This window comes from Pelodiscus sinensis, chromosome 1, assembly GCF_052426305.1.
Source record: "Pelodiscus sinensis isolate ZL-2025 chromosome 1, ASM5242630v1, whole genome shotgun sequence".
NCBI lineage: Eukaryota > Metazoa > Chordata > Testudines > Trionychidae > Pelodiscus > Pelodiscus sinensis.
This window is the reverse complement of record NC_143052.1, coordinates 211,212,065-211,236,969: the sequence shown is the minus strand read 5'-3', so window position 1 is coordinate 211,236,969 and position 24,905 is coordinate 211,212,065. Positions and strand designations below refer to the sequence as shown.

General features: G+C 53.8%; 4 long non-coding RNA genes across 4 annotated transcripts; all 4 read left to right on the top strand.

The window, feature by feature from the left end:
* The first annotated feature begins 4,332 nt into the window (after positions 1-4,332).
* Positions 4,333-8,114, top strand: LOC142827002 (uncharacterized). Its single transcript, XR_012901323.2, has 3 exons — positions 4,333-4,426; positions 5,491-5,588; positions 7,805-8,114. It is a non-coding gene; the product is annotated as an uncharacterized LOC142827002 (long non-coding RNA).
* Positions 8,115-8,190: 76 nt separating this feature from the next.
* Positions 8,191-13,496, top strand: LOC149525701 (uncharacterized). The gene is made up of 3 exons (XR_016348175.1): positions 8,191-10,644; positions 10,755-12,267; positions 12,378-13,496. It is a non-coding gene; the product is annotated as an uncharacterized LOC149525701 (long non-coding RNA).
* A 1,633-nt stretch (positions 13,497-15,129) lies between these two features.
* LOC149525700 (uncharacterized) lies at positions 15,130-17,246 on the top strand. The gene is made up of 3 exons (XR_016348179.1): positions 15,130-15,499; positions 15,610-17,115; positions 17,226-17,246. It is a non-coding gene; the product is annotated as an uncharacterized LOC149525700 (long non-coding RNA).
* A 7-nt stretch (positions 17,247-17,253) lies between these two features.
* On the top strand, positions 17,254-23,174 carry LOC142822866 (uncharacterized). Its single transcript, XR_016348174.1, has 4 exons — positions 17,254-18,731; positions 18,842-20,354; positions 20,465-21,977; positions 22,088-23,174. It is a non-coding gene; the product is annotated as an uncharacterized LOC142822866 (long non-coding RNA).
* The last annotated feature ends 1,731 nt before the right edge of the window (positions 23,175-24,905 follow it).

Here is a 24,905-nt window from a genome sequence, read left to right as displayed (position 1 = left end):
GCTGGGGCTGAGGCTGGGACTGCAGTGCAGTTGCCCCAGTAGGGCCCTGCCCCAGGAGCAGCCACACCACAGCCCCGGCTCCAGCCCCAGCACATGGGGCAGCCGCTCACCGCACAGCCCTGCCTTGGGAGCAGCTGGGCAGCCACTACATGGCCCTGGCCACAGCGCCAGCCCTGGGGAAAGGCTGAGGCTGAGGCCAGGGCTGTGATGGCTGCCCAGCTGCTCCTGGGTCAGGACTTGCTTGCAGAGCTTGTTTAAGATCCCAAATAGCCAGAAGACTATTACAAAAACCCCACATTTTGGCTTAGTCTTTACATGAGTCACAAAAGTCACCCACCCTAATCTATTAATACCTCTCTTTTCCACAGTGCCTTTGCTGCAAGTTTATAAATACCAACCTGACAAACGCTGGTGCCTCTTTGTCGGAGACTCTTAAACATTCTTATAAGGAATAGCTGATATTACATCCATCCTTTCAGATGAGACACAAAATTCGCCCCCGCCCCCAGGATCAGCTGTGGCTCCAGCTCTGGCAGCCAGCTCACAGCCCATCCTGGCAACAACTCCAGCCCTTTTATCCCACTTAGACATACCTAACGTGGGATCCTTTGAACATAGCAATGCATCTTCTAGGCAAGGTGAGCATTGAAAGACACAAGTGGACAGGCTGGCTGGAACAGACAGGTACAAGGTGTTGGCGTTTCTAGCCCCCTGAGAGGAAGTGCTGGGAGCACCAGGATATTGTGGGACGTGCTTTGTATTCATGCCCATCAATGTGAAAGAAGCTATTTGCATATATTTGCATATATATGCAACCACACTTAAACTGCTGCCCTCAGCATGTCCTGTTAGTATCATTGTGGTCTCCGGGCTTCTACAGTTGAATAGCTCTGGTCTAGATCATGCCTGATAGATGTCTGACTAGCCTGCTCATAAATATCTCCAGTGATGGAGATTCCACAACCGTCGTAGGCAATTTATTCCAGTGTTTAACCATCCTGACAGGAAGTTTTTCCTAATATCCAACCTAAACCTCCCTTGTTGCAGTTTAAGCCCATTGCTTCTTGTCCTATCCTCAGAGGCCAAGGAGAACAGTCCCCCCTCCTCCTTCTGACACCCTTTTAGATACCTGAAAACTGCTATCATGTCCCCTCTCTGTCTTCTCTTTTCCAGACTAAACAAGCCCAATTCTGTCAACCTTCCCTCATAGCTCATATTTTCTAGACCTTTAATTATTGTTGTTGCTCTATAGTATTGCGGCGGTTCCCCTGCACTGCTTAACAAGGGATTAATTAGCCCTTGGAGAGGGCTGTGGCACCAGCAAATAAAAGGGAGGCTGAAGACAGCCAATCAGGGCCTTGTATAAGAAGGGTCCCTCTAATCTTTTCCATGCATGTATAACCTTTTTCCATCCATGTGTGGAATATAATTTCTTATTAACCAAGGCATGTGTGAATGCACACCACCAATAGAAACACAAAACCTAGCCATGGGCATTCTGCTAATCAGTGTTATCGTGGCCCCAGCCCCAGGAGCAGCAGCACCACAGCCTGGACTCCAGCTCTAGCAGCTACCATGCAGCCCACCCCAAGAGCATGCAGGCAGCCACCATGTGGCCCTGACCCCCAGCTCCAGCTCTTCCCCAGGGCAGGAGCTGGGGCCAGGACTGTATGGTGGCTGCCTGGCTGCTACCAAGGCAGGCTGCATGGCAGGTAGCTGCTGGTGCTGGTGCTGGAGCTGGAGCTGGAGCTGGAGCTGGAGCTGGGCTGCAGTGCAGCTCCTCTTGGGACTAGAGCCCCCTGCATTCCTGGTTTTCTCTCCTGTACCCCTATTCCCATCTCACTACCCTCTGGCTCTCAGAGCCCCCTGCTGGCTCCCCATGCGTCTCTGCCCCACCCTCAGCAACCCAATCCCTGCAAACCCTGGGCATTGTTAGCAGCTTTCCTCTGCCCCAGGTTAGGCCTCTCAGCCAGCGCCACAAGAAGCAGCCTGGAGCAGCCCTTGCCCTGCATACAAGCTGCCCCAGGAGCAGCGATCCATAGGGGGCAGGTTTCACTTCCCCACAAATTGGGATCCTGTCTAGGAGCAGGGCTTGGACCCCAGCAAGTGAGGGTGGGAAGTACTGAGGTGATCGATGAGTGGCAGAAGATCAGGCTGAACTGGAAGCAATGAGGTAAGGGAGGCTTTGTCTGAGATGGGAAGCATTGAGGAAGGGTGCAGAAGCTGAAGCAGGAAGTGCTGAGTTGGGGGGCTCAGGCTGAGGTGGGAAGTGCTGAGATGGGAGCAGCTCAGGCTGAGGTGGCAAGAGCCGAAGTGAGAGGGGCTCAGTCTGAGGAGGAAAGCACTTAGGTGCATGGTCCAAGTTGAGGTGGGAAGTGTTGAGGTGTGGGGGGAGGGAGAGAAGCAGGGACTCATTCTAAAGAAGTGGGAAGTGTTGAGGTGGTCAGAATATGGCAGACGATCAGGCTGAGCTGAAAGCACTGAGGTGGGTGGTCTCTGTCCGAGATGGGAAGCACCGAGGTGGGGTGCAGAGTCTGAAGAGGGAAGTGCAGGGGGGGGGGGGGGGTAAGGCTTAGGTGGGAAGTGCTGAGGTGGGGGTGAAGAGGTGGTGACAGGAAGTGTTGAGGGATGGGGCTAAGACTGAGGTGGGGGGTGAAAAGCAGGGACACGTACTAAAGAAGTGAGAAGTGCTGAGGTGATGAGTGGGGAGCAGATGACGAGGCTGAGCTGGAAACACTGAGGTGTAGGGGCTCTATCTGAGATGGGAAGTGCTGAGGTGGGGGTTTCAGGCTGAGGCAGGAAGTGCTGAGGTGAGGGGGCTCAGCCTGAGGTGGCAACGGCTGAAGTGGGGGGGGGCTCAGTCTGAGGCGGGAAGCACTTGGATTCATGGTCCAGATTGATGTGGGAAGCGCCGAGGTGGAGGGTGAGAATCAGGGGCTCATTCTGAAGAGATGGGAAATGCTGACATCGTCTGTGAGTGGGAGACAATCAGGCTGAGATTGAAGCACTGAGGTGGGGGGAGGGCCCTATCTGAGGTGGGAAGTGCTGAGGTGGGAGGGGCTTAGGCTGAGGTGGAAAGGGCTGAGTTGAGGGGAGCTCAGTCTGAGGTGGGAAGCAATTAGGTGCAGGGTCCAGGCTGAGAGGGACGCACTGAGGTCTGGTGGCAGAGGCTGAGGTGAGAAGTGCTGAGGTGGGGATACAGAGGTTGTGACAGGGGCTAAGATTGAGGTGGGAAGCACTGAGGTGGGGGTGAAATGCAGGGACTCATACTGAAGAAGAGGGAAGTGCTGACATGGTCGGTGGGCAGCAGACAATGAGGCTGAGCTGGAAGCACTGAGGTGGGGTGCATAGTCTGAGATGGGAAGTACTGAGATCGGGGTTCATGCTTAAGTGGGAAGTGCTAAGGTGGAAGTGTTTCAGGCTGAGGTGGGAGGCTCACGCTGATGTGGGGGGCTCAGGCTGAGGTGAGAAATGCTGAGGTGGGAGGGGCTCAGGCTGAGGCGGAAAGGGCTGAGATGAGGGGGGCTCAGCCTGAGGCGGGAATCACTTAGGTACAGAGTCCAGGTTGAGATGGGAAGTACTGAGGTGGGGGGTGAGAAGCAGGGACTCGTTTTAAAGAGGCGGAAAGTGCTGAGGTGGTCGGTGGGTGGCAGACAATGAGGCTGAGCAAGAAGCACTGAGGTGAGGGGGGCTCTGTCTGAGGTGGGAAGCGCTGAGGAGGGGTACAGAAGCTGAAGCAGGAAGTGTTGAGTTGGGGGGTTCAGGCTGAGGTGGGAAGTGCTGAGGTGGGGGGCGCAGGCTGTGGTGGCAGGGGCTGAAGTGAGGGGGGCTCAGTCTAAGGCGGGAAGAGCTGAGGTGGGGGGCGCAGGCTGTGGTGGCAGAGGCAGGCTGTGGTGGCAGGGGCTGAAGTGAGGGGGGGTTCAGTCTGAGGCAGGAAGCACTTAGATGCATGGTCCAAATTGGTGTGGGAAGCGCTGAGGTGGGGGTTTCAAGCTTAGGTGGGAAGGGCTGAGGTGGGGGGCTCAGTCTAAGGCGGGAAGAGCTGAGGTGGGGGGGCTCAGGCTGTGGTGGCAGGGGCTGAAGTGAGGAGGGGCTCAGTCTGAGGCAGGAAGCACTTAGATGCATGGTCCAAATTGGTGTGGGAAGCGCTGAGGTGGGGGGTGAGAATCAGGGGCTCATTCTGAAGAGATAGAAAATGCTGACATGGTCTGTGATGGAAGCACTGAGGTGGGGGGAGGGCCCTATCTGAGGTGGGAAGTGCTGAGGTGGGGGGGGCTCAGGCTGAGGTGGGAAGTGCTGAGGTGGGAGGGGCTTAGGCTGAAGTGGAAAGAGCTGAGTTGAGGGGGGCTCAGGCTGAGGTGGGAAGCAATTAGGTGCAGGGTCCAGGCTGAGAGGGACGCACTGAGGTCTGGTGGCAGAGGCTGAGGTGAGAAGTGCTGGGGGGGGGGGGGGTGCAGAGGTTGTGACAGGAAGTGTTGTGAGCTATGGGGCTAAGATTGAGGTGAGACTCACGAAGGTTGGGGTGAGAAGGAGGGACTCAAACTGAAGAGGTGGGGAATCCTTAGTTGGTCGGTGTGTGGCAGAGGATCAGGCTGAGCAGGACACACTGGGGGGGGGGCTCTGTCTGAGATGGGAAGTGCTGAGGTGGGACAGGCTCAGTTTGAGTTGGGGAGCGCTGGGGTGGGGGTGCAGAGGCGGGAAGTGCGAGGTGAGAGTTGAGAAGCAGGGACGTGGTGGGAAGCGCTGAGGTGGTCGGTGGGTGGCAGAGGTTCAGGCTGGGCTGGAGGCGCTGAGGTGGGGGACAAGCTGAGGCAAGATGTGCTGAGCTGCGGTGCATAGTCTGAGGTGGGAAGCGCTGGGGTGAGGGCTGGGGCTGAGGTGAGGTGAGCACTGAAGTGCGGCGCTCAGGTCGAGGCGGGAAGCGCTGCAATCGGGGGGGGGGCTCGGCTCGAAGCAGGCATCGCTGGGATGTGGGGCTGAGGCGGGAAGGGTGGAGGTGAGAGACTGAGAAGGCGGGAAGCGCTGAGGTGGCGGCTGGATGATCAGGCTGAGGCGGGAAGCGCTGAGCTGGGCGGGCTCACGCTGAGGTAGAAGCTGAGGTGGGGGATGAACAGGGAGGATTCAGCCGGCGGCGGAGGGAAGCGCAGTGGCAGGAGGCGAGCAGCAGGGGCGCAGGCTGAGCTGGCGGGAAGCGCTGAGGCAAGGCGTGAGCGGCAGGAGTTCAAGCTAAGGTGGAAGCATTGAGGTGGGATGAAGAGCGAGGGCTCAGGCAGCAAGTGCTTGGCAGGGATTCAGGCTGAGGTGGTGGGAAGCATTGAGGTGGATGGTGAGTGGCAGAGGGCTTAGACAGTCTTCAGATTTGGGGAAAACAAGAACAAATTCCTCATTTATGCCCAGTTTATGTTGGGGATATAGAGTGTGCTAAGCCCTCCCATAACTTATTTTACCTTCTCTCTGTCTGTTTGTCTGTCTCTTTCCAACTCCTTCAAGGAAGAGAAGAAAAAGAAAGCCTCCAAGTAACTGAGCAAAGAGGAGGGGGAAAAGGAAACCACTAATGGTAGAGGAGAGGGAAAGAAACTCTGGACACAGTGAGCATCACCCATAATTAAGACTTGGGTCATATGGTGGAGTTGAAGCTATTAAAAACTTAAGCAGTGTGATTTCCCTGGAGAAAAGGTTCAGATCTATAATATCCTGGACTTTTGGTATTATTCTCTGTTAGCTAGCTAGTAAGAGTAACTAACCTGTGATGACAGAACAAAGCTTATGGGGATATTCAAGGTTTAGACCCCTGAGCTGCTTGACCTCCCAGTAATTCAGAGTAAGGTCTTTGTCTTATTTCCCTCTTTTCATTATCCCTTGTTTGTAGGCTAGTCAGCCTGACAAATCTATAAGGAGTGTGCATGTCACAATAATCTCTTTGGTTATGTCTACACTACAGCACTAATTCGAACTAATTTAATTCAAATTAGTTAATTCGAACTAAGCTAATTCGAACTAGTGCATCTAGACCTAAAAATTAGTTTGAATTAGCATTTTGCTAATTCGAACTAGCATGTCCACATTGAGTGGACCCTGGACCGAGGTTAAGGATGGCCAGAAGCAGTGCCGGCAGGGCATCAGATTAGGACTTAGAGCGTGGAGCTGCTGTCTCAGGCTAGCCGAGGGCTGTGCTTAAAGGGACCTTAGAAAAGACGAGACTGGGGGGGGGGGGGAAATGATAGAGGTCTATAAAATCTTGAGTGGTGTGGAGAGAGTGCATAAAGAAAAGTTCTTCATTAGTTCCCATAATAGAAGGACTAGAGGACACCAAATGAAATGAATGGGTAGCAGGCTTCAAACTAATAACAGAAAGTTCTTCTTCACAAAGCAAATAGTCAGCCTGTGGAACTCCTTGCTGCAGGAGGCTGTGAAGGCTAGAACTATAACAGAGTTTAAAGAGAAGTTAGATAAAGTCATGGAGGTTGGGTCCATGGAGTGCTATTAGCCAGAGGGTAGAAATGGTGTCCCTGGCCTCTGTTTGTGGAAGGCTGAAGATGGATCGAACGAGACAAATGGCTTGGTCATTGTCTTTGGTCCATCCCCTCCAGGGTACTTAGTGTGGGCCGCTGTCGGCAGACAGGCTACTGGGCTAGATGGCCCTTTGGTCTGACCCAGTATGGCTGTTCTTATGTTTTTATGTTCTAAGCTCAGGGCTCAGGGTCGGGGGTCTCACTGGACCACCTTGATTTTCATGCAAACTTGCTCCTGGGTGGTCAGGCTGGCAGCTCTCCTGCCCTAAATGGCCTCTTTCCTGTGCCTAGTGCGGAGGTCGTGGATGAGGTCCACGATGTCCACACTAGACCAGGCAGGCGCCCGCCTCATGCAGCCCCGGGCAGGCTCTTGGGAGCCGCCAGCCTGGTCCCGGGAAGAGGCGGAGGGCTGAGTGGCAGCGGGTGGCTGGCTCGTGCCGTGCCAGGTGCAGGGTCTGCTGGCTGGGTGCTGGCAGGCTTGCACCTGGCACGGGCACCGTAGCCAGACCGTGCCCCTTTAAGTGCTCCGGGGCTGGGAGGGGGGCAGACGAGTTTCCCTGGTGGTGCCCAGAGTGGCCACCAGGGCAAGCTGGGAAGGGCTAGCCTCCCACTAGTTCAAATTAAGTGGCTACACAGCCCTTAATTAGAACTACTTAATTCGAACTAGGCGTTAGTAGAATGAGGTTTACCTAGTTCGAATTAAGCGCTCCGCTAGTTCGAATTAAGTTCGAACTAGCGGTTTGTATGTGTAGCGCCTATCAAAGTTAATTCGAACTAACGTCTGTTAGTTCGAATTAACTTTGTAGTGTAGACATACCCTTTCTTCTGTAGGAAAGGTGGAGGCATTTGGTACCTTGAGCTATGTGGCCCGCCTGTAATTCAGTAGAAAGACTCTGCCTTTGAGCTCTTGGCATTAGGACCTTCTAGCTGGTTAAACAGAACAGACCACAGTATATTTTAGGTGCAGGTTGAACTCTTCCAATTTAGAAGGGATTAGAGCTATTTTAGTGTCATTGGTTCTGAGACCTGCCTCCATTACACCTTAAGCCAGTGAATTGATTGACTACCCTATAACTCAGGGTCTAGATTTTATCCCTCCTTGATCTTTGGGAGGGATTAACAGCATTTTAGTAAATAGGGAAGGGAAAGCCCTTCAACCAGGGATCAAGCCCTTACCCTTTAGTTGCTTCCAATTATGCTTTTGTGGCACCCTGTAAGTAGGGTCCCTCTGGCATTATTTGAATTAAATTGATGACAAGTCAGTCTCTCTTTGTCTCCCTCTCTGTTTCCAGTGCTACAAAGGAAGACAAGAAAAAAGGAAGATGCCAAGAAATATCAATCAGATAGGAGGAAAGTAATCGAGGAAGCCTCTGAAGCTGGAGGAGAAGGAAAGGGACCCTGGACAGAGTGAGCCCCCCCAAAATTAAGAGCCTCTGGTCAATTAAGGTTATTGAGCCTTTTCATACATTGAGCAGTGTGGCCTTCCCTGTAAGTAGGGTTCAAGTCTGTGATCTGTTGGCAGTGTGCTCATTTAGCTGGCTAGCGGGAGTGACTGCCCTGTAAGTAGGGTGCAAGTCACGGTCCTGTGGCTTATGGGGGATCTTGAGCTCTGTGGAAGCCGGTGCAGTGTGACCTCCCTGCAATTCAGGAGAAGGTGGCTGTCTTTCAGGCTCTTGGCATGAGTCTTCTGTAGCAGCCTACTGGGAAGGGACCGGCCTGTAATTCAGGTGCAGGTCGAATCCCACTCATTTGGAAGGGATTAGCAGGAGCTTTGTGCCATTGGTACTGAGACCTGCCTGTAATTTGGGTTCAGGGCTCTGCCCTCTTGCCCTTTTGGCATTGTGGCCTGTTGATAATGTAGCTGCCGTGACCACCCTGTACCGGGGGGGAAGGTAGCATGTCTCCTGCTCATGAGGGCTTAGAACTAGCTTTGTACCATGGCCTGGGTGACCACCCTGTATGGAGGGTTCTGGTCTCTTCCCTTTCCTTTATGAAATTAGTGCTTTCTTATGAGGCTAGACAGAATGACCACTCTGTTCTTAGGGAGGGTGTTTCCTCCTCTTGTTTATGCAGCAACCTGTTTCAGCAATCTGACCGTCCTGTAATGCGGTGTTAGGGTCAGCCCTTTTAGCAGTGATTAGGTCTAATTTGTAACTATTTGTAATGAGACCAGACTGTAAATTGTGTTCAGGTCTCTGCTCTTCTGGCATTGTGGATTTTGGCAGTCTAGAGTGTGTGAGCCGCCCCAGAAAGTAAGACATAAGATATATATTTCCTATTATTGGGGTTTCGGAGACATTTATATAGTGTCGCCCATTTATCCGTCCAATAATTGAGGTCCATGTTTCTTCCTCATTACTTCCTAATAAGGTGTATTCCCTTATTCAGCTAATTGGAATTCCTTCCATTTATGTAGGGTTTAGGTTATTACCCCTATTTCTTATGGGAAGTATCATAGTGTCACTTCCACTCTATCAACCTCCATGCGAGCAGTATAGGTCTTCCATTTTATCTTATTTCATTTCTAAGTCTAAGTGTACCCTTCCCAATAAATAGAGTGCAGCTTTTACCTTTCTTTACCTTTTGGAGTGGAGGAGAATCGATCCCATTTAGAAAATGGGTCAGGTATTCTGTCACTATGAGCTCTTTTCTACTCTGGGCAGTGGGTTTATTTGTTTTTGTATGTGTGTGTCGATGAATGAGTATGATAGCTATGGAAATGAAAGATAATTTTTAATTTTAGTTTTTAAATCGCTGCAGCATATTTATTTTTGTACACTGCCCAGAACTAGAGAACAACTTACAAGTGCACAGATGGGTTTCTCCTTCCACTAGTCATAGAAAGGGATAAGGGATGGTTGAGCTTTCATACCTATTTTTTAGGGAAGGGTTTGAACATTTTAATACCTTTGGCAGAGAGACCTCCCTGTAATTCCGAAGATGGTCTCTGTTGTTTAGGCTCTTGACACTGTGCCTTTGTAGCCACCTAAAGTGAATGGACCGCCCTTTAATTCAGGTGCAGGTCAAATACCTCTCAGATGGAAAGGATTAGTGCTTGGTTACTACCAATGGTATTTTTACATTTCTGTAATTTCTGTTCAGGTCTGTGCCCTAATGTCCATTTGACTTTGTGGCTTGTTGGTATTATAGTGGTATTATACAACCCATAAGTGGGTTGTAGGTCATATGTTTCCAGTTCTTGAGGGCTTAGAGCCAGTTTTCTTTCATGGAATAGACGGCCACCCTATAACCAGAGTTCAGGATGCCCCCTTTTGGTTTTTACTGTGAGACAACCCTGTATGGAGGGTTCTGGTCTCTGAACATAGCGCTCTCTTATGCGGCTAGACAGAGTGACCACTGTGTTCTTAGGGAGGGAGTTTCCTCCTCTTGCTTATGCGGCAACCTGTGTTGGAGCAGTCTGACCACCCTGTAATGAGGGTTCAGGTCGGCCCTTTGGCCTACGGCAGCTGGATAGTGAGAGTGACTGCCCTGTAATGCGGGTGCAAGTCACCAGGATGCCGCTGATAGGGGAAATTGAGCGCTTTAGGCCCCTGAGCACCGGGACCTTCCTGTAATGAATGCTGGGGTCTCCGTTTCAGCCTAGTCAGCGTGGCAATCCTGTTAATCAGGGGACATGTCACGTACTTCCCGCTTTTATGCACCACATTGTGGCCCTTGCTCTCTTGTCCGGCATGACCTCCCTGTAATTGAGGGAAAGGTCCTTGCCCGCCTCTCCTTGGCCATTACTATGCCTTGAGCTGGCGAATTGGACTGGCCACGCTGGAAAACAGCGTGGACGTATAGGTTGGATCCCTCCTTGCTCCAGCTGAGGGATTAGCAGCATGCTAGTAATTGGGGCTGAATGACCTTCCTGTAATTCGGGATCGAGGCTCTGCCCTTGTGACACTGCACATTACAGTACCATGGCTGCTGGTCAGAATGAGCACCCTGTAAGGAGGGTCCAAGTCTCATGAGTCACTATTTGTCGTGCCAGCCGCCCGCCCCCGAGAAACTCTGTCCAGGGTCCCTGCCCATCACCCTCCCTTGCCAGCTGGCCTGGAATTGCACCGCCTCGCCTCTCCGTGGCTCATGGCCTGGCCGCTGGAGATGAGACATTCTGCAGCCGTTGCTGGTAAGTTCCAAAAGAGATGCTCCTCTGGCATTGTTTGAAGCAAATTGATGACAAGTAGCGCCATCATGTCTCATGCCTCTCCCTCTGTGTGTGTGTCTCTCTGGTTCCAGGGTTGCCAAGGAAGAGAAGAAAGAAGAAAGAAGGAAGGACGGCGCGAGGAAAAATCCGTCGGACAGGAGGAAAGGAAAGGGAGGAAGCCCCTGAAGCTGGAGGGGAAGGAATGGGACCCTGGACAGAGTGAGCCCCCCCGAAAATTAAGAGCCTCTGGTCACTTAAGGCGATTGAGCCTTTTCATACTCTGAGCAGTGTGGCCTTCCCTGTAAGTAGGGTTCAGGTCTGTGCTCTGTTGGCAGTGTGCTCATTTAGCTGGCTAGCGGGAGTGACTGCCCTGTAAGTAGGGTGCAAGTCACGGTCCTGTGGCTTATGGGGGATCTTGAGCTCTGTGGAAGCCGGTGCAGCGTGACCTCCCTGCAATTCAGGAGAAGGTGGCTGTCTTTTAGGCTCTTGGCACGCGTCTTCTGTAGCAGCCTACTGGGAAGGGACCGGCCTGTAATTCAGGTGCAGGTCGAATCCCACTCATTTGGAAGGGATTAGCAGGAGCTTCGTGCCATTGGTACTGAGACCTGCCTGTAATTTGGGTTCAGGGCTCTGCCCTCTTGTCCTTTTGGCATTGTGGCCTGTTGATAATGTAGCTGCCGTGACCACCCTGTACCGGGGGGGAAGGTCGCATGTCTCCTGCTCACGAGGGCTTAGAACTAGCTTTGTACCATGGCCTGGGTGACCACCCTGTATGGAGGGTTCTGGTCTCTGAACATAGCGCTCTCTTATGCGGCTAGACAGAGTGACCACTGTGTTCTTAGGGAGGGAGTTTCCTCCTCTTGCTTATGCGGCAACCTGTGTTGGAGCAGTCTGGCCACCCTCTAATGAGGGTTCAGGTCGGCCCTTTGGCCTACGGCAGCTGGATAGTGAGAGTGACTGCCCTGTAATGCGGGTGCAAGTCACCAGGATGCCGCTGATAGGGGAAATTGAGCGCTTTAGGTCCCTGAGCACCGGGACCTTCCTGTAATGAATGCTGGGGTCTCTGTTTCAGCCTAGTCAGCGTGGCAATCCTGTTAATCAGGGGACATGTCACGTACTTCCCGCTTTTATGCACCACATTGTGGCCCTTGCTCTCTTGTCCGGCATGACCTCCCTGTAATTGAGGGAAAGGTCCTTTCCCGCCTCTTCTTGGCTATTACTATGCCTTGAGCTGGCGAATTGGACTGGCCACGCTGGAAAACAGCGTGGACGTATAGGTTGGATCCCTCCTTGCTCCAGCTGAGGGATTAGCAGCATGCTAGTAATTGGGGCTGAATGACCTTCCTGTAATTCGGGATCGAGGCTCTGCCCTTGTGACACTGCACATTACAGTACCATGGCTGCTGGTCAGAATGAGCACCCTGTAAGGAGGGTCCAAGTCTCATGAGTCACTATTTGTCGTGCCAGCCCGCCACCCCCGAGAAACTCTGTCCAGGGTCCCTGCCCATCACCCTCCCTTGCCAGCTGGCCTGGAATTGCACCGCCTCGCCTCTCCGTGGCTCATGGCCTGGCCGCTGGAGATGAGACATTCTGCAGCCGTTGCTGGTAAGTTCCAAAAGAGATGCTCCTCTGGCATTGTTTGAAGCAAATTGATGACAAGTAGCGCCATCATGTCTCATGCCTCTCCCTCTGTGTGTGTGTCTCTCTGGTTCCAGGGTTGCCAAGGAAGAGAAGAAAGAAGGAAGGACGGCGCGAGGAAAAATCCGTCGGACAGGAGGAAAGGAAAGGGAGGAAGCCCCTGAAGCTGGAGGGGAAGGAATGGGACCCTGGACAGAGTGAGCCCCCCCGAAAATTAAGAGCCTCTGGTCACTTAAGGCGATTGAGCCTTTTCATACTCTGAGCAGTGTGGCCTTCCCTGTAAGTAGGGTTCAGGTCTGTGCTCTGTTGGCAGTGTGCTCATTTAGCTGGCTAGCGGGAGTGACTGCCCTGTAAGTAGGGTGCAAGTCACGGTCCTGTGGCTTATGGGGGATCTTGAGCTCTGTGGAAGCCGGTGCAGCGTGACCTCCCTGCAATTCAGGAGAAGGTGGCTGTCTTTTAGGCTCTTGGCACGCGTCTTCTGTAGCAGCCTACTGGGAAGGGACCGGCCTGTAATTCAGGTGCAGGTCGAATCCCAGTCATTTGGAAGGGATTAGCAGGAGCTTCGTGCCATTGGTACTGAGACCTGCCTGTAATTTGGGTTCAGGGCTCTGCCCTCTTGTCCTTTTGGCATTGTGGCCTGTTGATAATGTAGCTGCCGTGACCACCCTGTACCGGGGGGGAAGGTCGCATGTCTCCTGCTCACGAGGGCTTAGAACTAGCTTTGTACCATGGCCTGGGTGACCACCCTGTATGGAGGGTTCTGGTCTCTGAACATAGCGCTCTCTTATGCGGCTAGACAGAGTGACCACTGTGTTCTTAGGGAGGGAGTTTCCTCCTCTTGCTTATGCGGCAACCTGTGTTGGAGCAGTCTGACCACCCTGTAATGAGGGTTCAGGTCGGCCCTTTGGCCTACGGCAGCTGGATAGTGAGAGTGACTGCCCTGTAATGCGGGTGCAAGTCACCAGGATGCCGCTGATAGGGGAAATTGAGCGCTTTAGGCCCCTGAGCACCGGGACCTTCCTGTAATGAATGCTGGGGTCTCTGTTTCAGCCTAGTCAGCGTGGCAATCCTGTTAATCAGGGGACATGTCACGTACTTCCCGCTTTTATGCACCACATTGTGGCCCTTGCTCTCTTGTCCGGCATGACCTCCCTGTAATTGAGGGAAAGGTCCTTGCCCGCCTCTCCTTGGCCATTACTATGCCTTGAGCTGGCGAATTGGACTGGCCACGCTGGAAAACAGCGTGGACGTATAGGTTGGATCCCTCCTTGCTCCAGCTGAGGGATTAGCAGCATGCTAGTAATTGGGGCTGGATGACCTTCCTGGAATTCGGGATCGAGGCTCTGCCCTTGTGACACTGCACATTACAGTACCATGGCTGCTGGTCAGAATGAGCACCCTGTAAGGAGGGTCCAAGTCTCATGAGTCACTATTTGTCGTGCCAGCCCGCCACCCCCGAGAAACTCTGTCCAGGGTCCCTGCCCATCACCCTCCCTTGCCAGCTGGCCTGGAATTGCACCGCCTCGCCTCTCCATGGCTCATGGCCTGGCCGCTGGAGATGAGACATTCTGCAGCCGTTGCTGGTAAGTTCCAAAAGAGATGCTCCTCTGGCATTGTTTGAAGCAAATTGATGACAAGTAGCGCCATCATGTCTCATGCCTCTCCCTCTGTGTGTGTGTCTCTCTGGTTCCAGGGTTGCCAAGGAAGAGAAGAAAGAAGGAAGGACGGCGCGAGGAAAAATCCGTCGGACAGGAGGAAAGGAAAGGGAGGAAGCCCCTGAAGCTGGAGGGGAAGGAATGGGACCCTGGACAGAGTGAGCCCCCCCGAAAATTAAGAGCCTCTGGTCACTTAAGGCGATTGAGCCTTTTCATACTCTGAGCAGTGTGGCCTTCCCTGTAAGTAGGGTTCAGGTCTGTGCTCTGTTGGCAGTGTGCTCATTTAGCTGGCTAGCGGGAGTGACTGCCCTGTAAGTAGGGTGCAAGTCACGGTCCTGTGGCTTATGGGGGATCTTGAGCTCTGTGGAAGCCGGTGCAGCGTGACCTCCCTGCAATTCAGGAGAAGGTGGCTGTCTTTTAGGCTCTTGGCACGCGTCTTCTGTAGCAGCCTACTGGGAAGGGACCGGCCTGTAATTCAGGTGCAGGTCGAATCCCAGTCATTTGGAAGGGATTAGCAGGAGCTTCGTGCCATTGGTACTGAGACCTGCCTGTAATTTGGGTTCAGGGCTCTGCCCTCTTGTCCTTTTGGCATTGTGGCCTGTTGATAATGTAGCTGCCGTGACCACCCTGTACCGGGGGGGAAGGTCGCATGTCTCCTGCTCACGAGGGCTTAGAACTAGCTTTGTACCATGGCCTGGGTGACCACCCTGTATGGAGGGTTCTGGTCTCTGAACATAGCGCTCTCTTATGTGGCTAGACAGAGTGACCACTGTGTTCTTAGGGAGGGAGTTTCCTCCTCTTGCTTATGCGGCAACCTGTGTTGGAGCAGTCTGACCACCCTGTAATGAGGGTTCAGGTCGGCCCTTTGGCCTACGGCAGCTGGATAGTGAGAGTGACTGCCCTGTAATGCGGGTGCAAGTCACCAGGATGCCGCTGATAGGGGAAATTGAGCGCTTTAGGCCCCTGAGCACCGGGACCTTCCTGTAATGAATGCTGGGGTCTCTGTTTCAGCCTAGTCAGCGTGGCAATCCTGTTAATCAGGGGACATGTCACGTACTTCCCGCTTTTATGCACCACATTGTGGCCCTTGCTCTCTTGTCCGGCATGACCTCCCTGTAATTGAGGGAAAGGTCCTTGCCCGCCTCTCCTTGGCCATTACTATGCCTTGAGCTGGCGAATTGGACTGGCCACGCTGGAAAACAGCGTGGACGTATAGGTTGGATCCCTCCTTGCTCCAGCTGAGGGATTAGCAGCATGCTAGTAATTGGGGCTGAATGACCTTCCTGTAATTCGGGATCGAGGCTCTGCCCTTGTGACACTGCACATTACAGTACCATGGCTGCTGGTCAGAATGAGCACCCTGTAAGGAGGGTCCAAGTCTCATGAGTCACTATTTGTCGTGCCAGCCCGCCACCCCCGAGAAACTCTGTCCAGGGTCCCTGCCCATCACCCTCCCTTGCCAGCTGGCCTGGAATTGCACCGCCTCGCCTCTCCGTGGCTCATGGCCTGGCCGCTGGAGATGAGACATTCTGCAGCCGTTGCTGGTAAGTTCCAAAAGAGATGCTCCTCTGGCATTGTTTGAAGCAAATTGATGACAAGTAGCGCCATCATGTCTCATGCCTCTCCCTCTGTGTGTGTGTCTCTCTGGTTCCAGGGTTGCCAAGGAAGAGAAGAAAGAAGGAAGGACGGGGCGAGGAAAAATCCGTCGGACAGGAGGAAAGGAAAGGGAGGAAGCCCCTGAAGCTGGAGGGGAAGGAATGGGACCCTGGACAGAGTGAGCCCCCCCGAAAATTAAGAGCCTCTGGTCACTTAAGGCGATTGAGCCTTTTCATACTCTGAGCAGTGTGGCCTTCCCTGTAAGTAGGGTTCAGGTCTGTGCTCTGTTGGCAGTGTGCTCATTTAGCTGGCTAGCGGGAGTGACTGCCCTGTAAGTAGGGTGCAAGTCACGGTCCTGTGGCTTATGGGGGATCTTGAGCTCTGTGGAAGCCGGTGCAGCGTGACCTCCCTGCAATTCAGGAGAAGGTGGCTGTCTTTTAGGCTCTTGGCACGCGTCTTCTGTAGCAGCCTACTGGGAAGGGACCGGCCTGTAATTCAGGTGCAGGTCGAATCCCACTCATTTGGAAGGGATTAGCAGGAGCTTCGTGCCATTGGTACTGAGACCTGCCTGTAATTTGGGTTCAGGGCTCTGCCCTCTTGTCCTTTTGGCATTGTGGCCTGTTGATAATGTAGCTGCCGTGACCACCCTGTACCGGGGGGGAAGGTCGCATGTCTCCTGCTCACGAGGGCTTAGAACTAGCTTTGTACCATGGCCTGGGTGACCACCCTGTATGGAGGGTTCTGGTCTCTGAACATAGCGCTCTCTTATGCGGCTAGACAGAGTGACCACTGTGTTCTTAGGGAGGGAGTTTCCTCCTCTTGCTTATGCGGCAACCTGTGTTGGAGCAGTCTGGCCACCCTGTAATGAGGGTTCAGGTCGGCCCTTTGGCCTACGGCAGCTGGATAGTGAGAGTGACTGCCCTGTAATGCGGGTGCAAGTCACCAGGATGCCGCTGATAGGGGAAATTGAGCGCTTTAGGCCCCTGAGCACCGGGACCTTCCTGTAATGAATGCTGGGGTCTCTGTTTCAGCCTAGTCAGCGTGGCAATCCTGTTAATCAGGGGACATGTCACGTACTTCCCGCTTTTATGCACCACATTGTGGCCCTTGCTCTCTTGTCCGGCATGACCTCCCTGTAATTGAGGGAAAGGTCCTTGCCCGCCTCTTCTTGGCTATTACTATGCCTTGAGCTGGCGAATTGGACTGGCCACGCTGGAAAACAGCGTGGACGTATAGGTTGGATCCCTCCTTGCTCCAGCTGAGGGATTAGCAGCATGCTAGTAATTGGGGCTGAATGACCTTCCTGTAATTCGGGATCGAGGCTCTGCCCTTGTGACACTGCACATTACAGTACCATGGCTGCTGGTCAGAATGAGCACCCTGTAAGGAGGGTCCAAGTCTCATGAGTCACTATTTGTCGTGCCAGCCCGCCACCCCCGAGAAACTCTGTCCAGGGTCCCTGCCCATCACCCTCCCTTGCCAGCTGGCCTGGAATTGCACCGCCTCGCCTCTCCGTGGCTCATGGCCTGGCCGCTGGAGATGAGACATTCTGCAGCCGTTGCTGGTAAGTTCCAAAAGAGATGCTCCTCTGGCATTGTTTGAAGCAAATTGATGACAAGTAGCGCCATCATGTCTCATGCCTCTCCCTCTGTGTGTGTGTCTCTCTGGTTCCAGGGTTGCCAAGGAAGAGAAGAATGAAGGAAGGACGGCGCGAGGAAAAATCCGTCGGACAGGAGGAAAGGAAAGGGAGGAAGCCCCTGAAGCTGGAGGGGAAGGAATGGGACCCTGGACAGAGTGAGCCCCCCCGAAAATTAAGAGCCTCTGGTCACTTAAGGCGATTGAGCCTTTTCATACTCTGAGCAGTGTGGCCTTCCCTGTAAGTAGGGTTCAGGTCTGTGCTCTGTTGGCAGTGTGCTCATTTAGCTGGCTAGCGGGAGTGACTGCCCTGTAAGTAGGGTGCAAGTCACGGTCCTGTGGCTTATGGGGGATCTTGAGCTCTGTGGAAGCCGGTGCAGCGTGACCTCCCTGCAATTCAGGAGAAGGTGGCTGTCTTTTAGGCTCTTGGCACGCGTCTTCTGTAGCAGCCTACTGGGAAGGGACCGGCCTGTAATTCAGGTGCAGGTCGAATCCCACTCATTTGGAAGGGATTAGCAGGAGCTTCGTGCCATTGGTACTGAGACCTGCCTGTAATTTGGGTTCAGGGCTCTGCCCTCTTGTCCTTTTGGCATTGTGGCCTGTTGATAATGTAGCTGCCGTGACCACCCTGTACCGGGGGGGAAGGTCGCATGTCTCCTGCTCACGAGGGCTTAGAACTAGCTTTGTACCATGGCCTGGGTGACCACCCTGTATGGAGGGTTCTGGTCTCTGAACATAGCGCTCTCTTATGTGGCTAGACAGAGTGACCACTGTGTTCTTAGGGAGGGAGTTTCCTCCTCTTGCTTATGCGGCAACCTGTGTTGGAGCAGTCTGGCCACCCTCTAATGAGGGTTCAGGTCGGCCCTTTGGCCTACGGCAGCTGGATAGTGAGAGTGACTGCCCTGTAATGCGGGTGTAAGTCACCAGGATGCCGCTGATAGGGGAAATTGAGCGCTTTAGGTCCCTGAGCACCGGGACCTTCCTGTAATGAATGCTGGGGTCTCTGTTTCAGCCTAGTCAGCGTGGCAATCCTGTTAATCAGGGGACATGTCACGTACTTCCCGCTTTTATGCACCACATTGTGGCCCTTGCTCTCTTGTCCGGCATGACCTCCCTGTAATTGAGGGAAAGGTCCTTGCCCGCCTCTTCTTGGCTATTACTATGCCTTGAGCTGGCGAATTGGACTGGCCACGCTGGAAAACAGCGTGGACGTATAGGTTGGATCCCTCCTTGCTCCAGCTGAGGGATTAGCAGCATGCTAGTAATTGGGGCTGGATGACCTTCCTGTAATTCGGGATCGAGGCTCTGCCCTTGTGACACTGCACATTACAGTACCATGGCTGCTGGTCAGAATGAGCACCCTGTAAGGAGGGTCCAAGTCTCATGAGTCACTATTTGTCGTGCCAGCCCGCCACCCCCGAGAAACTCTGTCCAGGGTCCCTGCCCATCACCCTCCCTTGCCAGCTGGCCTGGAATTGCACCGCCTCGCCTCTCCGTGGCTCATGGCCTGGCCGCTGGAGATGAGACATTCTGCAGCCGTTGCTGGTAAGTTCCAAAAGAGATGCTCCTCTGGCATTGTTTGAAGCAAATTGATGACAAGTAGCGCCATCATGTCTCATGCCTCTCCCTCTGTGTGTGTGTCTCTCTGGTTCCAGGGTTGCCAAGGAAGAGAAGAAAGAAGAAAGAAGGAAGGACGGCGCGAGGAAAAATCCGTCGGACAGGAGGAAAGGAAAGGGAGGAAGCCCCTGAAGCTGGAGGGGAAGGAATGGGACCCTGGACAGAGTGAGCCCCCCCGAAAATTAAGAGCCTCTGGTCACTTAAGGCGATTGAGCCTTTTCATACTCTGAGCAGTGTGGCCTTCCCTGTAAGTAGGGTTCAGGTCTGTGCTCTGTTGGCAGTGTGCTCATTTAGCTGGCTAGCGGGAGTGACTGCCCTGTAAGTAGGGTGCAAGTCACGGTCCTGTGGCTTATGGGGGATCTTGAGCTCTGTGGAAGCCGGTGCAGCGTGACCTCCCTGCAATTCAGGAGAAGGTGGCTGTCTTTTAGGCTCTTGGCACGCGTCTTCTGTAGCAGCCTACTGGGAAGGGACCGGCCTGTAATTCAGGTGCAGGTCGAATCCCACTCATTTGGAAGGGATTAGCAGGAGCTTCGTGCCATTGGTACTGAGACCTGCCTGTAATTTGGGTTCAGGGCTCTGCCCTCTTGTCCTTTTGGCATTGTGGCCTGTTGATAATGTAGCTGCCGTGACCACCCTGTACCGGGGGGGAAGGTCGCATGTCTCCTGCTCACGAGGGCTTAGAACTAGCTTTGTACCATGGCCTGGGTGACCACCCTGTATGGAGGGTTCTGGTCTCTGAACATAGCGCTCTCTTATGCGGCTAGACAGAGTGACCACTGTGTTCTTAGGGAGGGAGTTTCCTCCTCTTGCTTATGCGGCAACCTGTGTTGGAGCAGTCTGACCACCCTGTAATGAGGGTTCAGGTCGGCCCTTTGGCCTACGGCAGCTGGATAGTGAGAGTGACTGCCCTGTAATGCGGGTGCAAGTCACCAGGATGCCGCTGATAGGGGAAATAGAGCGCTTTAGGCCCCTGAGCACCGGGACCTTCCTGTAATGAATGCTGGGGTCTCTGTTTCAGCCTAGTCAGCGTGGCAATCCTGTTAATCAGGGGACATGTCACGTACTTCCCGCTTTTATGCACCACATTGTGGCCCTTGCTCTCTTGTCCGGCATGACCTCCCTGTAATTGAGGGAAAGGTCCTTTCCCGCCTCTTCTTGGCTATTACTATGCCTTGAGCTGGCGAATTGGACTGGCCACGCTGGAAAACAGCGTGGACGTATAGGTTGGATCCCTCCTTGCTCCAGCTGAGGGATTAGCAGCATGCTAGTAATTGGGGCTGAATGACCTTCCTGTAATTCGGGATCGAGGCTCTGCCCTTGTGACACTGCACATTACAGTACCATGGCTGCTGGTCAGAATGAGCACCCTGTAAGGAGGGTCCAAGTCTCATGAGTCACTATTTGTCGTGCCAGCCCGCCACCCCCGAGAAACTCTGTCCAGGGTCCCTGCCCATCACCCTCCCTTGCCAGCTGGCCTGGAATTGCACCGCCTCGCCTCTCCGTGGCTCATGGCCTGGCCGCTGGAGATGAGACATTCTGCAGCCGTTGCTGGTAAGTTCCAAAAGAGATGCTCCTCTGGCATTGTTTGAAGCAAATTGATGACAAGTAGCGCCATCATGTCTCATGCCTCTCCCTCTGTGTGTGTGTCTCTCTGGTTCCAGGGTTGCCAAGGAAGAGAAGAAAGAAGAAAGAAGGAAGGACGGCGCGAGGAAAAATCCGTCGGACAGGAGGAAAGGAAAGGGAGGAAGCCCCTGAAGCTGGAGGGGAAGGAATGGGACCCTGGACAGAGTGAGCCCCCCCGAAAATTAAGAGCCTCTGGTCACTTAAGGCGATTGAGCCTTTTCATACTCTGAGCAGTGTGGCCTTCCCTGTAAGTAGGGTTCAGGTCTGTGCTCTGTTGGCAGTGTGCTCATTTAGCTGGCTAGCGGGAGTGACTGCCCTGTAAGTAGGGTGCAAGTCACGGTCCTGTGGCTTATGGGGGATCTTGAGCTCTGTGGAAGCCGGTGCAGCGTGACCTCCCTGCAATTCAGGAGAAGGTGGCTGTCTTTTAGGCTCTTGGCACGCGTCTTCTGTAGCAGCCTACTGGGAAGGGACCGGCCTGTAATTCAGGTGCAGGTCGAATCCCAGTCATTTGGAAGGGATTAGCAGGAGCTTCGTGCCATTGGTACTGAGACCTGCCTGTAATTTGGGTTCAGGGCTCTGCCCTCTTGTCCTTTTGGCATTGTGGCCTGTTGATAATGTAGCTGCCGTGACCACCCTGTACCGGGGGGGAAGGTCGCATGTCTCCTGCTCACGAGGGCTTAGAACTAGCTTTGTACCATGGCCTGGGTGACCACCCTGTATGGAGGGTTCTGGTCTCTGAACATAGCGCTCTCTTATGCGGCTAGACAGAGTGACCACTGTGTTCTTAGGGAGGGAGTTTCCTCCTCTTGCTTATGCGGCAACCTGTGTTGGAGCAGTCTGACCACCCTGTAATGAGGGTTCAGGTCGGCCCTTTGGCCTACGGCAGCTGGATAGTGAGAGTGACTGCCCTGTAATGCGGGTGCAAGTCACCAGGATGCCGCTGATAGGGGAAATTGAGCGCTTTAGGCCCCTGAGCACCGGGACCTTCCTGTAATGAATGCTGGGGTCTCTGTTTCAGCCTAGTCAGCGTGGCAATCCTGTTAATCAGGGGACATGTCACGTACTTCCCGCTTTTATGCACCACATTGTGGCCCTTGCTCTCTTGTCCGGCATGACCTCCCTGTAATTGAGGGAAAGGTCCTTTCCCGCCTCTTCTTGGCTATTACTATGCCTTGAGCTGGCGAATTGGACTGGCCACGCTGGAAAACAGCGTGGACGTATAGGTTGGATCCCTCCTTGCTCCAGCTGAGGGATTAGCAGCATGCTAGTAATTGGGGCTGAATGACCTTCCTGTAATTCGGGATCGAGGCTCTGCCCTTGTGACACTGCACATTACAGTACCATGGCTGCTGGTCAGAATGAGCACCCTGTAAGGAGGGTCCAAGTCTCATGAGTCACTATTTGTCGTGCCAGCCCGCCACCCCCGAGAAACTCTGTCCAGGGTCCCTGCCCATCACCCTCCCTTGCCAGCTGGCCTGGAATTGCACCGCCTCGCCTCTCCGTGGCTCATGGCCTGGCCGCTGGAGATGAGACATTCTGCAGCCGTTGCTGGTAAGTTCCAAAAGAGATGCTCCTCTGGCATTGTTTGAAGCAAATTGATGACAAGTAGCGCCATCATGTCTCATGCCTCTCCCTCTGTGTGTGTGTCTCTCTGGTTCCAGGGTTGCCAAGGAAGAGAAGAAAGAAGAAAGAAGGAAGGACGGCGCGAGGAAAAATCCGTCGGACAGGAGGAAAGGAAAGGGAGGAAGCCCCTGAAGCTGGAGGGGAAGGAATGGGACCCTGGACAGAGTGAGCCCCCCCGAAAATTAAGAGCCTCTGGTCACTTAAGGCGATTGAGCCTTTTCATACTCTGAGCAGTGTGGCCTTCCCTGTAAGTAGGGTTCAGGTCTGTGCTCTGTTGGCAGTGTGCTCATTTAGCTGGCTAGCGGGAGTGACTGCCCTGTAAGTAGGGTGCAAGTCACGGTCCTGTGGCTTATGGGGGATCTTGAGCTCTGTGGAAGCCGGTGCAGCGTGACCTCCCTGCAATTCAGGAGAAGGTGGCTGTCTTTTAGGCTCTTGGCACGCGTCTTCTGTAGCAGCCTACTGGGAAGGGACCGGCCTGTAATTCAGGTGCAGGTCGAATCCCACTCATTTGGAAGGGATTAGCAGGAGCTTCGTGCCATTGGTACTGAGACCTGCCTGTAATTTGGGTTCAGGGCTCTGCCCTCTTGTCCTTTTGGCATTGTGGCCTGTTGATAATGTAGCTGCCGTGACCACCCTGTACCGGGGGGGAAGGTCGCATGTCTCCTGCTCACGAGGGCTTAGAACTAGCTTTGTACCATGGCCTGGGTGACCACCCTGTATGGAGGGTTCTGGTCTCTGAACATAGCGCTCTCTTATGCGGCTAGACAGAGTGACCACTGTGTTCTTAGGGAGGGAGTTTCCTCCTCTTGCTTATGCGGCAACCTGTGTTGGAGCAGTCTGGCCACCCTCTAATGAGGGTTCAGGTCGGCCCTTTGGCCTACGGCAGCTGGATAGTGAGAGTGACTGCCCTGTAATGCGGGTGCAAGTCACCAGGATGCCGCTGATAGGGGAAATAGAGCGCTTTAGGCCCCTGAGCACCGGGACCTTCCTGTAATGAATGCTGGGGTCTCTGTTTCAGCCTAGTCAGCGTGGCAATCCTGTTAATCAGGGGACATGTCACGTACTTCCCGCTTTTATGCACCACATTGTGGCCCTTGCTCTCTTGTCTGGCATGACCTCCCTGTAATTGAGGGAAAGGTCCTTGCCCGCCTCTCCTTGGCCATTACTATGCCTTGAGCTGGCGAATTGGACTGGCCACGCTGGAAAACAGCGTGGACGTATAGGTTGGATCCCTCCTTGCTCCAGCTGAGGGATTAGCAGCATGCGAGTAATTGGGGCTGGATGACCTTCCTGTAATTCGGGATCGAGGCTCTGCCCTTGTGCCACTGCACATTACAGTACCATGGCTGCTGGTCAGAATGAGCACCCTGTAAGGAGGGTCCAAGTCTCATGAGTCACTATTTGTCGTGCCAGCCCCCCGCCCCCGAGAAACTCTGTCCAGGGTCCCTGCCCATCACCCTCCCTTGCCAGCTGGCCTGGAATTGCACCGCCTCGCCTCTCCGTGGCTCATGGCCTGGCCGCTGGAGATGAGACATTCTGCAGCCGTTGCTGGTAAGTTCCAAAAGAGATGCTCCTCTGGCATTGTTTGAAGCAAATTGATGACAAGTAGCGCCATCATGTCTCATGCCTCTCCCTCTGTGTGTGTGTCTCTCTGGTTCCAGGGTTGCCAAGGAAGAGAAGAAAGAAGAAAGAAGGAAGGACGGCGCGAGGAAAAATCCGTCGGACAGGAGGAAAGGAAAGGGAGGAAGCCCCTGAAGCTGGAGGGGAAGGAATGGGACCCTGGACAGAGTGAGCCCCCCCGAAAATTAAGAGCCTCTGGTCACTTAAGGCGATTGAGCCTTTTCATACTCTGAGCAGTGTGGCCTTCCCTGTAAGTAGGGTTCAGGTCTGTGCTCTGTTGGCAGTGTGCTCATTTAGCTGGCTAGCGGGAGTGACTGCCCTGTAAGTAGGGTGCAAGTCACGGTCCTGTGGCTTATGGGGGATCTTGAGCTTTGTGGAAGCCGGTGCAGCGTGACCTCCCTGCAATTCAGGAGAAGGTGGCTGTCTTTTAGGCTCTTGGCACGCGTCTTCTGTAGCAGCCTACTGGGAAGGGACCGGCCTGTAATTCAGGTGCAGGTCGAATCCCACTCATTTGGAAGGGATTAGCAGGAGCTTCGTGCCATTGGTACTGAGACCTGCCTGTAATTTGGGTTCAGGGCTCTGCCCTCTTGTCCTTTTGGCATTGTGGCCTGTTGATAATGTAGCTGCCGTGACCACCCTGTACCGGGGGGGAAGGTCGCATGTCTCCTGCTCACGAGGGCTTAGAACTAGCTTTGTACCATGGCCTGGGTGACCACCCTGTATGGAGGGTTCTGGTCTCTGAACATAGCGCTCTCTTATGCGGCTAGACAGAGTGACCACTGTGTTCTTAGGGAGGGAGTTTCTTCCTCTTGCTTATGCGGCAACCTGTGTTGGAGCAGTCTGACCATCCTGTAATGAGGGTTCAGGTCGGCCCTTTGGCCTACGGCAGCTGGATAGTGAGAGTGACTGCCCTGTAATGCGGGTGCAAGTCACCAGGATGCCGCTGATAGGGGAAATTGAGCGCTTTAGGCCCCTGAGCACCGGGACCTTCCTGTAATGAATGCTGGGGTCTCCGTTTCAGCCTAGTCAGCGTGGCAATCCTGTTAATCAGGGGACATGTCACGTACTTCCCGCTTTTATGCACCACATTGTGGCCCTTGCTCTCTTGTCCGGCATGACCTCCCTGTAATTGAGGGAAAGGTCCTTGCCCGCCTCTCCTTGGCCATTACTATGCCTTGAGCTGGCGAATTGGACTGGCCACGCTGGAAAACAGCGTGGACGTATAGGTTGGATCCC